The sequence below is a fragment of the Acipenser ruthenus genome, chromosome 36, assembly GCF_902713425.1.
Source record: "Acipenser ruthenus chromosome 36, fAciRut3.2 maternal haplotype, whole genome shotgun sequence".
NCBI classification, from domain to species: domain Eukaryota; kingdom Metazoa; phylum Chordata; class Actinopteri; order Acipenseriformes; family Acipenseridae; genus Acipenser; species Acipenser ruthenus.
The window spans coordinates 2,681,838-2,691,979 of record NC_081224.1 but is presented as its reverse complement, the minus strand read 5'-3'; the positions used below and the strand labels follow the sequence as shown (position 1 = coordinate 2,691,979).

The 10,142-nt window shown below is 41.5% G+C and overlaps 1 protein-coding gene across 1 annotated transcript in view; it reads left to right on the top strand.

Moving 5' to 3' along the window:
- The first annotated feature begins 4,547 nt into the window (after positions 1-4,547).
- The window catches only part of LOC117968271 (microtubule-associated protein futsch-like), a 22,596-nt gene continuing 17,001 nt past the window's right edge, over positions 4,548-10,142 (top strand). Inside the window, exon 1 of the mRNA XM_059007864.1 lies at positions 4,548-4,791. The gene's annotated coding sequence lies outside the window, so the exon portion shown is untranslated. The remainder of the gene's footprint in view (positions 4,792-10,142) is intronic.

Genomic DNA, 10,142 nt, shown 5'->3' with positions numbered 1-10,142 from the left:
CAGGAGGGAAGGGGTCAAAGGGATACGACCCATTCTGTGACAGAGGGGGGTGATTAATAATATCTGAATAATAACTGAGCCGGCAGTGACCAGCCTTTTCCTGCTGTGCCGCTGCCAGCCCAGCACCGGCGGTACAGTGTTTGTGAAAACTTCCTCTTATTGTTTTCTCCTCTCTTGGTGAAAAACACCCGGTCAGACCCCCACCCTAATCTAGAAGAACACTGTGTACACTGACTTCTATTCTCTTATCCAACACTGTGTGCAAAGACCTGTTATGTTGGCGCCACATGCAATTTCAGTAACTAAGTATTTTATTGGCGCTTCATCTGAGACATTGTTCCCGTATCACTTTGCATTGTAAGGTCACAAGTTTCCTCCCTCCCAGAGCTGCTTTTAGGGGCCAGCGATCAGGGCAATAGGCTGGGGACCCAGGCCATGGGGGGCCCCACTGGGCTAAATTAGGTCATATCTACATAAATGTAACGCACAAAGTTATACTAATACCACCTTAAAGTGACATAGTCTAGTTCATGACACTGTTTAATTGCTCATATAAAATGCTAGCATTATCTTTCAACAGGTATGTGACAGTAATTAGGCCGACTGATCTTTTCGTTCACATTCTGAATGTTTTAAGTGATTTGTTTATTTCTGATGTGAAAGTCCTTTTCCAAACAAAGCAGCAGAGGAAGTCATCCAGTGTGCGGGTGGGAGGAGGGAGGGATGTTAAAATCCACCCTGCCAGAAAACGTGTGAGACCGTGGCTGGAGCCTTAATTGAATGATTAATGGTTAATTAGGCTCCAGCCACATGGGATATAAGGGAGGAGAAATCCTTTGTTAGGGGTTGGTGTGGAGATGTGTGTAGCCTGTGCTGAGCTGTGCTGAGCTGAGCTGAGCTGAGCTGAGCTGAGCTGAGCTGCACTGCGTTGAGCTGAGCTGAGCTGGGCTGGGCTGAGCTGGGCTGAGCTGGGCTGAGCTGTGCTGTGGATACTCTGTGTATTGGTCAGTGAAGCTGACTGCCCAGCCTGACCTCAGTGTTAGTATAGTAGTGTTTTGTTTAACCCTTTTATTTTGGACACCGGGCTTGTTTGTCAGTTCCTGGTTGTGTATTTTTGTTAATTAGACGTGCGCACCCAGCGCCTAAACTGCATCTTTCTGGTCTCTGAGTTTCATTCCTGACTCTATCCTGTTACAGGGTGGGACGGGGGAGGGAGGGGCCCATGCCCCGTCCCCCACGAGTCTAACCCCGGCTCTGCTCCCTCCTAGAAGCTTTCTTGCCTAAATTAAACAGCCGTCCCCCTGCTGCTACTTGCAGCAGTGGGGGGTTGTGAATGCGATATGTAAGCTCACAGAAAGCAAAAACAAAACTGTAAAAAAAAAGACAAGATCTGTTTATCTTCAACCTATATGGCTTTGTTTTTGTACAGAACAACTCTCGTATTTATTTATTGATTTCCTAAAATAAAATAAAAGCCTTTACAAACTACATCCCTTATACTTTCTTCATCATCTTCAGGGTGTTTTATTGGTTGAACATGTGCTTAGGAAAAAAAAAAAAATCCTATTGATTTTTCTCCAAAATACTATATTCCTATTGATTCCTATTGAAAAACTACATCAGATCACACCTGTTTCTATAGGTCCCTACAGATTTCTATAGATCTCTATGAATGTCTACAGACTGTAGAACTGGCAATACATTTCTTGAATATTCTTTGGATTTATATATATATATATATATATAGATAGATAGATAGATAGATAGATAGATAGATAGATAGATATATTTGCAAACGTAATACCGATCCACAAAAAGGGAGACAAAACTGAACCAGGTAACTACAAAGCCTGACTTCTATTATATGTAAACTTATGGAAACTATAATAAGATCCAAAATGGAAAATTACATATATAGTAACAATATCCTGGGAGACAGTCAGAATGGTTTTAGGAAAGGGAGATCGTGTCTAACTAACTTGCTTGATTTTTTTGAGGATGCAACATCGACAATGGATAATTGCAAAGCATATGACATGGTTTATTTAGATTTCCAGAAAGCTTTTCACAAAGTCCCGCATAAATGATTAATTCTCAAACTGAACGCAGTAGGGATTCAAGGAAATGTATGCACATGGATTAGGGAGTGGTTAACATGAAGAAAACAAAAAGTACTGATTAGAGGAGAAACTTCAAAATGGAGTGAGGTAACCAGTGGTGTACCACAGGGATCAGTATTAGGTCCTCTGCTATTCCTAATCTACATTAATGATTTAGATTCTGGTATAGTAAGCAAACTTGTTAAATTTGCAGACGACACAAAAATAGGAGGAGTGGCAAACACTGTTGCAGCAGCAAAGGTCATTCAAAATGACAGCATTCAGAACTGGGCAGACACATGGCAAATGACATTTAATAGAGAAAAGTGTAAGATTATGGGATCAATAAGATACTAACAACCAAACGAGCAAGATGGGCCGAATGGCCTCCTCTCGTTTGTAAACTTTCTTATGTTCTTATATACGACTGTATTCTTTGGGGGAGGGGTGGATATTTCAGTTTTGCCTGTGGCGGCAGTGCGGGGTTCATTTCTTAGCTGGGGGAGGAGGTCTGCCCTGGGGGACTCTGAATTGATCAATTGAGCAGCTGCTTCCACACCACTGCACAGGGCTGGTACTGAGCGCAGGCAGATGGAGCGTGCCATTTAATGCAGCCTGAGGGGGGGGGAGCTGAAAGTGGTGCCACAATGCTCTTAAAGAGATAACGCCCTTTAAGAATGCAGGCCTCTATTTGCTGCCAGCACACAAATGAAGGGACTTGTTTTGAAGGTAAAATGATAATACATTTTTTTTTATAAATGTGTCTTATTCTACCTCTACCCACAACCCCCCCCCCCCCCCCGCCCCCCCCCCCCCCCCCAAAACCAACGCACTTTTTCACAACTTTGGCGGGAATATGCCATGAAAGGCACTAGATAAAACTAGCTTATATTGTCTTGTATTGTATTATATTGTAAGTGATTTGTTAGCAGTTTTATATAGTTATCATGTAGTTTTCTTCCTCTCAGAAATGTTGCCTTCTCACTTGCTTCAGCCTGTAGACTGTATGTATATAAAGTCTTTACAACCTTAAAAGGGTTTAGTGAACCTAAACCAATCCTTTAAGCGCAGCACAGAAGCCAGGACCAGAGGACGCACAGTTAGAAACTCGTGGACTTATACTAGAGGCGACTGCAGGAAAAAGCTTGGTTACTGCACACCAAAAAATAGATCCTTTAAAACCTTTCATTTCAAAATAGTCTCATTTAGAGATTGTAGAATCATAGGTGTTTTCTGCAGGTATTGCTTCTTCGAGTTCAGTAGCATTAGTATGCTCAGCACACCTTAATCATAAACAGCGATGCCTATAAATATGTCAAGATATTTCTGATCATCTATAGATAACGTTTGTGAAAGAAGTCTTACAGAAGGTCACAGTTATTGCTCAATATATGAATACAGGAGTTTAACTGCCTCCCTCTGGTGTTGGTGGAGCAGAGAAAGAGAAAGGGAGGCTCTTATACTCTCTGAACAGCCTCCCTCTGCTCTGTGCTGGTGGAGCAGAGAAAGAGAAAGGGAGGCTCTTATACTCTCTGAACAGCCTCCCTCTGCTCTGTGCTGGTGGAGCAGAGAAAGAGAAAGGGAGGCTCTTATACTCTCTAAACATCCTCCCTCTGCTCTGTGTTGGTGGAGCAGAGAAAGAGAAAGAGAAAGGGAGGCTCTTATACTCTCTGAACAGCCTCCCTCTGCTCTGTGCTGGTGGAGCAGAGAAAGAGAAAGGGAGGCTCTTATACTCTCTGAACAGCCTCCCTCTGATCTGTGCTGCTGGATCTGGGGAAGAGAAAGAGGAAGGGAGGCTCTTATACTCTCTGAACAGCCTCCCTCTGCTCTGTGCTGGTGCAGCAGAGAAAGAGAAAGGGAGGCTGTTATACTCTCTGAACAGCCTCCCTCTGCTCTGTGTTGGTGCAGCAGAGAAAGAGAAAGGGAGGCTCTTATACTCTCTGAACAGCCTCCCTCTGCTCTGTGCTGGTGGATCAGGGGAAGAGAAAGAGAAAGGGAGGCTCTTATACTTACTTAACAACCTCATTCTGCTCTGTTAAAGCTACAGCTGTCTTTAAACACTTTAATTTAAATGCAGATAAGGTTGCTGCTGTGAAGTAGTTATAGTCCATATATAATCTTCTCTGAGGCGTGCGTGTACTTCACAAGCAGTCACTAGTATGCTTGTTTCAATACCGTCACAATTTTAAAGAGAACAGAAATCAAGACCATGATAACCCAAGGAAGTCGATTTGTTTTAAATGAAATGCATTTTGATTTATCCCGGACTGTGCTATTGTTCATGTGAAGAATGGGAAACAGAAAAGAATGGGATGGAATCGATGAAGGAGGGGGGGGGGGGGGGGGAGGGAGAATTACATCATCTCATCTCATTTCTTTTTTTTTTTTTTTTTTTTTTTTAAATCTCAGTCAGGGCTGTGATTGGTTGGCTGGAGAAATGGAAGTTTTCTTTCTCCAGTGAGGCGACGCCCTCACAAAGCAGCAGAATAGAATAGAATTCAGTTCAGTTCTGAGAGGCACTGGCACTGCCGCTGTTCTGTTAGCTTATTCTGGGAGCAGTCGAGGCTTTTTCTGCGCTCAGTCTCCGATTCCCCCGTTTAATACAGTTCGGTTTAGATACTGACGGCGGATAGGAACTCTTAACAGACGACGGGGGTGAACTGCCATTCATGACTGTATACATTCAATAAAGGTGGGTGCAGCTTTATGTTAGCAATTAAGCGATAAGAGCGCATTGATTTATATATATATATAACATATTATAAAATAGAAACCAATATAGCATCAATAATACAATAAATACATATATAATGTACAAAAGATGAAATCTAAACGGAATTTCGAAATACATTTTTTTTTTTTTTCTATTCGGCTTTTATTTAACATTATTGGCCTCAGTATAGCCTCGTGGAGCCGTAATGGAAGGACAGATAACAACCATTGTGATGCCACTGAAGCCTGGCCGGAGAAACTTACACTTGAAAATGGTCTTGTGTCTTTCTCCGTGCCATCAAAACTAGCAACGGGATAGGCTTTATATAGCGTTCCCAGAAACCATTACGTAGAGGTGTTCATTTGCCTTGTTAAGTCAAGTTTAGCAATACCGGCTGCGTTGTTAAGCGTGTATCTTTTTTGTATTGCATGGATATCTGAGGCTGTGTCTGGTAATGGTACCGTGTTGCATTGTCGCTATTGGTTTCCCTGTGTTTAAAATGTAATCTGTACGGAATAGTCAGTAGCGATAATGGAACAGATTCGCTTGTGTGTATTTGGGGTGTGCTGCGGGGAAGCGGAGATAATTAGGCGCAGCTAGCTCAACAATGAAACACAGAATCAACAAGATATTAAATCTGGCTTTTTGTTGCGAGAAAATAATGTTTGTTTTGATTGTTATTATTTTTTTTGTAATGTTATGTGAACAATTGTTTCAAAGCATAACCTGTTTTTTTGTCGTCTTTTTAAACGGATCAAACGTCTCGTGTGCTGTGGTTTTCTCAGTCTAAATCAGCTGGACTTCTCGTGGTGGTATTATTAAGCACACAATCCGTTGAGTCGACCGTGCTCGCCTTGAAATGAAAATTAAGGATACGAAAGTATTATATGATTGTTAAACCGCCACCAAATATCTAATCCAAGAAGCTGTGTATATAAAAAAACATAATTAGTGAATTTCAAATTACATCGTACAGTCTCTATTTGCAATAATACTAAAATAACGGAAATAAAAAACGAGAATTATTATTCTTTAACAAAGTTACTCCTGTCTGTCTATCTATCTATCTATCTATCTATCTATCTGTCTATCTATCTCTATCTATCTATCTATCTATCTATCTAATATATATCTATCGAATGCACACTTGCAACTAGCCTATACATTTAATACGTGTGTTGTGCAATATTAGCTTGTTAGACATTGTATTCTGCAAACGCTATTGAATTGGAAAGTGGTCCTCCTGTCCGCTGTTGCAGGTGCGGATTGATTTATTTAGAACTGTCTGCTCACTAGACCGCGCCACGCCCAGCACAGTGGTCCCCGAGTCCGCCGGCTTTGTCCAAAGTCCCATTCTCCTCTATAGACCCGCAGCTATTGAGACTTGTGTAGCTGTACACCCTGCAAATGACCTCTTCTCTTCTCAGAATTGGGGCAAAGGACTCCTCTGAAAGGAACCTGCTGCTTAATGTGTTTGATTTTATATAGGCTATTGGAATGGATGCATCTGTGTTGAAATAATTTGTGAATTGTGTATGAAAACAATTGTAATTTGTAACATTATGCATAAGCAGTTGCAGTTATGAAAGGGTTAATTCTAATTAACCAACATGTAAAATGGGCCAAATATAGTGTTGATAAATTCATGCATGCATGCATATATTGCTTATCAAGTGTGTTATCCATGAAAAACTCGTTTCCTAGATGAAATCGGATATATCAAATTTCATCTATAGTTGAAAAATGTTTTGTTAAAACCTGTATCCTTGTCTGCCAACACCTTCGAAAAAGCCTTGCCAAGGACTGTGATCAGGGTGTCCAAGCATGTTACCTGCTAGGCATGTTTACAGAAAGCATGCATGCAAACGCTTCTGAAATACCATGCTTATTAAAAACCTTTTTTAATGACGCTGTAGCAGCCAGCCACTGAAGAACACTCCCTTTTTTCGTAGCTATTTTCAGACATCCAGTTTGACAAAGAGCTTTGTGTGTGTGTGTCTGTTTTCTCATAGGCAAATAGCATTACCCAGTATTTAATACAGCTTTCAAAGCCAACATTTTCATATTGGTGCTGGGGCGAATATTCTTTTGACATTGAAACTAATGTTCTGATTTTAAGTGGTTGGAAAACAGCAGTAAAGCCAGTGTAATGAACCCAGTACCTCACCAGATGACCGCTTACTGGACAGTGTAATAGGAGGTGTGGACTCCTGATGGCCCTGCATTGTTTTCCTTTGCATTCCTCTTTTGATTCAGTCCTTTTTATAAATTCTGTTATGAACCAATTAGGTCATGGTCTTTTTTTGACATTGAAAGTATTTCAGGCACCAGTTGGTTATTTAATGGGGAGTACTCTGAATACATTCCATTTAAATACCTAAACACTTTTGTAATGCACTGTATATGATGTACTAAAGCTAATTGAAATATATAGATTGCAACATGCATTATATTGCTTACAATGGCTTCTTATAAAATATGCATGAAGCAGCACTATAGGAGAATGCAGTAGCTGCACATTAAGGTTCGAGAGGCCCCATTAATCTTCAATCTTGGGTTTACTGCTGGGTTAAATCTGATTTGGCAGTTTGCTCGGTACAATTGAATTGCATTTGAGGCGATGAAGAGCTTTTGTTATACAACATGGAGAAAACAATGCAGGACAAATTCAGCATTGAATTCAAAGTAGATTCTTCGCTCGGGTCCCTTGCATGTATTTTAATGCTAAAAAATCTGTTTTGTATAATGGTTGGAATCAAGCTTGGTTTGGAGTTCCTGAAAGAAACAAAAATTCAATGACAAGCATCTTCGAAGACGTTGATAAAGACTTCTAGTCGAAACGTTTGTTGTTGAATTTTAGTTTCTTTTAGTAATTCTGAATGCAGGACTGTCGTGTTTAATACTTGTGGATTAATCCAGCTTGGTATTTTGTTGTTTTTTCCCCCTTGAAAACACCTATAAACTGATATTGTAAGCACTGATAACCTCCTGAAATACCTATTTCTCAGTCTCTGTGAGGCAGCTTTATGACACAGCACTGCAATGGATGGCACTGTTAAACCAGCAAGCATCTCATTCCCTAGCGAGGGTGGGGCCTGTTTGAGTCAAATTCTTTTGCTCTTCAATCCGGGCAGACCGATGAGCTCATTCTTAGTCTGACATAATCGGGTCGAGAGTGTTTCTGTGGCTTCTCTTCATTTGTACAGTGCGAGAGACTTGGAGACCAGACCCCGTGTTTCTGTATACACAGGCCGCACGCTGATCGAGTGGCCCTCTGTAGCCATAGCAACCCGAGCTGAGAAGCAGGCAAACTCGCCAGGTGCTTCCCTACAGCTGCCGTCCATTTGAACACAATCACTCACTTAACCTCTTGCAGCACCCATCCCTGACAATCGCTGCATTCTGAATTGGCACTGAGCGTGTCATTCACAAAAGCATCTGTAAAGCGTAGAGCCATTTTTTTTCAAACACAAACAACACGATTTCAGTATGGTCTCCCTCGGGGTGCTGTACAGCTGTGAGGCTGTCTTGAGAAGCAGTCGTGGTGAAACTTGGGCATTCCTTAGCCACATTTCTAGAGGGTCTATGAATCTAGATCGTGGTGGCCTACAGCTGTTGCACCTTTTTAATTTGTCTAACTGCTTTACAGGGTCTCTCATGAATCAGACATCCTTGTTGACTATGCAGCACACAGCAATCTGAGTGTGTTCTTTGCTTAAAGATACTTCAGAACTGAAAAATGGTTTACAGTTAATGCCTAAGTTAACCTGCATATTGGCAAAAGGCACATTGCACTGCAAGAAATGATCTTTTTCAAGACGTCGTATCAGAAACCCGCTCTGATTGGTTCACGGTCGTTGGGCGAGGCCGAGGCCAAAGGTCGTGACAGCATCCTTTTCCGTGGGAGACGCCTGCAATGCGGTGGTTGTGTTCTTGGCAAGGGTTCTGCGTGTACGTGTTCCTGACTTGCCTTGTGGTTTCGACACGGAACTAGTTTTCCCTGACGGTGGTTCCACCCCTATTCGCTTTCCAGAATATAACATGCAGTGTGAGCCCCTGTGGGGAGCTGCAGTACTGCATCTGTCTGGTTCCACTCAGGAAATGGTTGCTCATTGGAAGGCATGAAGCAGGTAACACGGGACCAGTTTGTCAGTTCTGTTGGGCGCTTGGAGTCATTTCAAAAGCTGCTTGATTTTCTTTTGTGTTGTGTTCCATTCTTGCTGCAAGGGTAGTGCTAGGAAGTCTCCAGCCAGCAACATGAACATTTTGTTGAGCTCCCCACCCCCGGTTTGGCTAAATTTGAGCTTTTGAGTTCTGTACCAGCAGCTCATGTCTGATTTTAACGTTGTTCTTTGTATGAGGCTCAGTCAGGTTTTAATCCCCTGTGTGAGGCTGCCTGGGCGAATGAGGCAGCGGAGAGCTGCCAAAACATTCAAGCAATTCGCTGTGTTGACTAACATTGGCCAGCAAAAGGTTGACACTTTTTTTTGCTTTTTCTCTGGTCATTTCCTGTGGTCGGTTTCGTTGCTGGCATCTCTCCTTAATAAAGTACACCGATTACATTCTTTTCTACATGTTGATGAAACAATTTAGCTTTAAAATAAGATGCCCGTGTCTAGTAATTTAAGTTTATAAATGTATATGAAAATATGTGAACTGATGTTTGAATATTATACAATCTATGTATATTAAAACGAGTGTTTTATAATTCTTAATTTTATTACCAATTGATCTCTGAACTCATTCACGATGTGTTGCTCTACATCGGTGCACAAAAATACGTTTGAAACAAGAAGCCACACCCTAGACACACACGCAAAGCTGAAACTCTAGTTTGCAAAATAACTCAATGAGGATAAGAGAAACTAACTCTGACCCTTGGGACGTATTAGTCTGCATCGTTGGGGGAAATCAACGCGTTTCTCCGCGGAAAGCATGTGGATAAGATTGTCATGGAACTTGTTTAGTTATTTTGCATGCGGTATAAAATAAAGGCTGTATTCTAACTTGGAGCTCCAGTATATGGAAGTTTCACGTGTTGCTCTGGTGGAAAGGCTGTGCCTCACGGTTGCCTCGCTATAGAATATATTCTCCAGCTGAAATAGTTTGGAGCTTATCTTATTCAATCGCCAGTCTGTTGGTGTGACGGCATGGGAATTATCTTTGTTTCGGAGTGTTTATGAACAATCTCGTTGTGTGATCCGTTTCATCGGCCGTGATCTCACACTCAAGTCATGGTCTGCTGGCGCCAAATAATGTAAACAGACCTTTTATCTACACGGGATGAAAATACTGTACTTTATATAATTTTTTTTTTAAACAATTTTTAA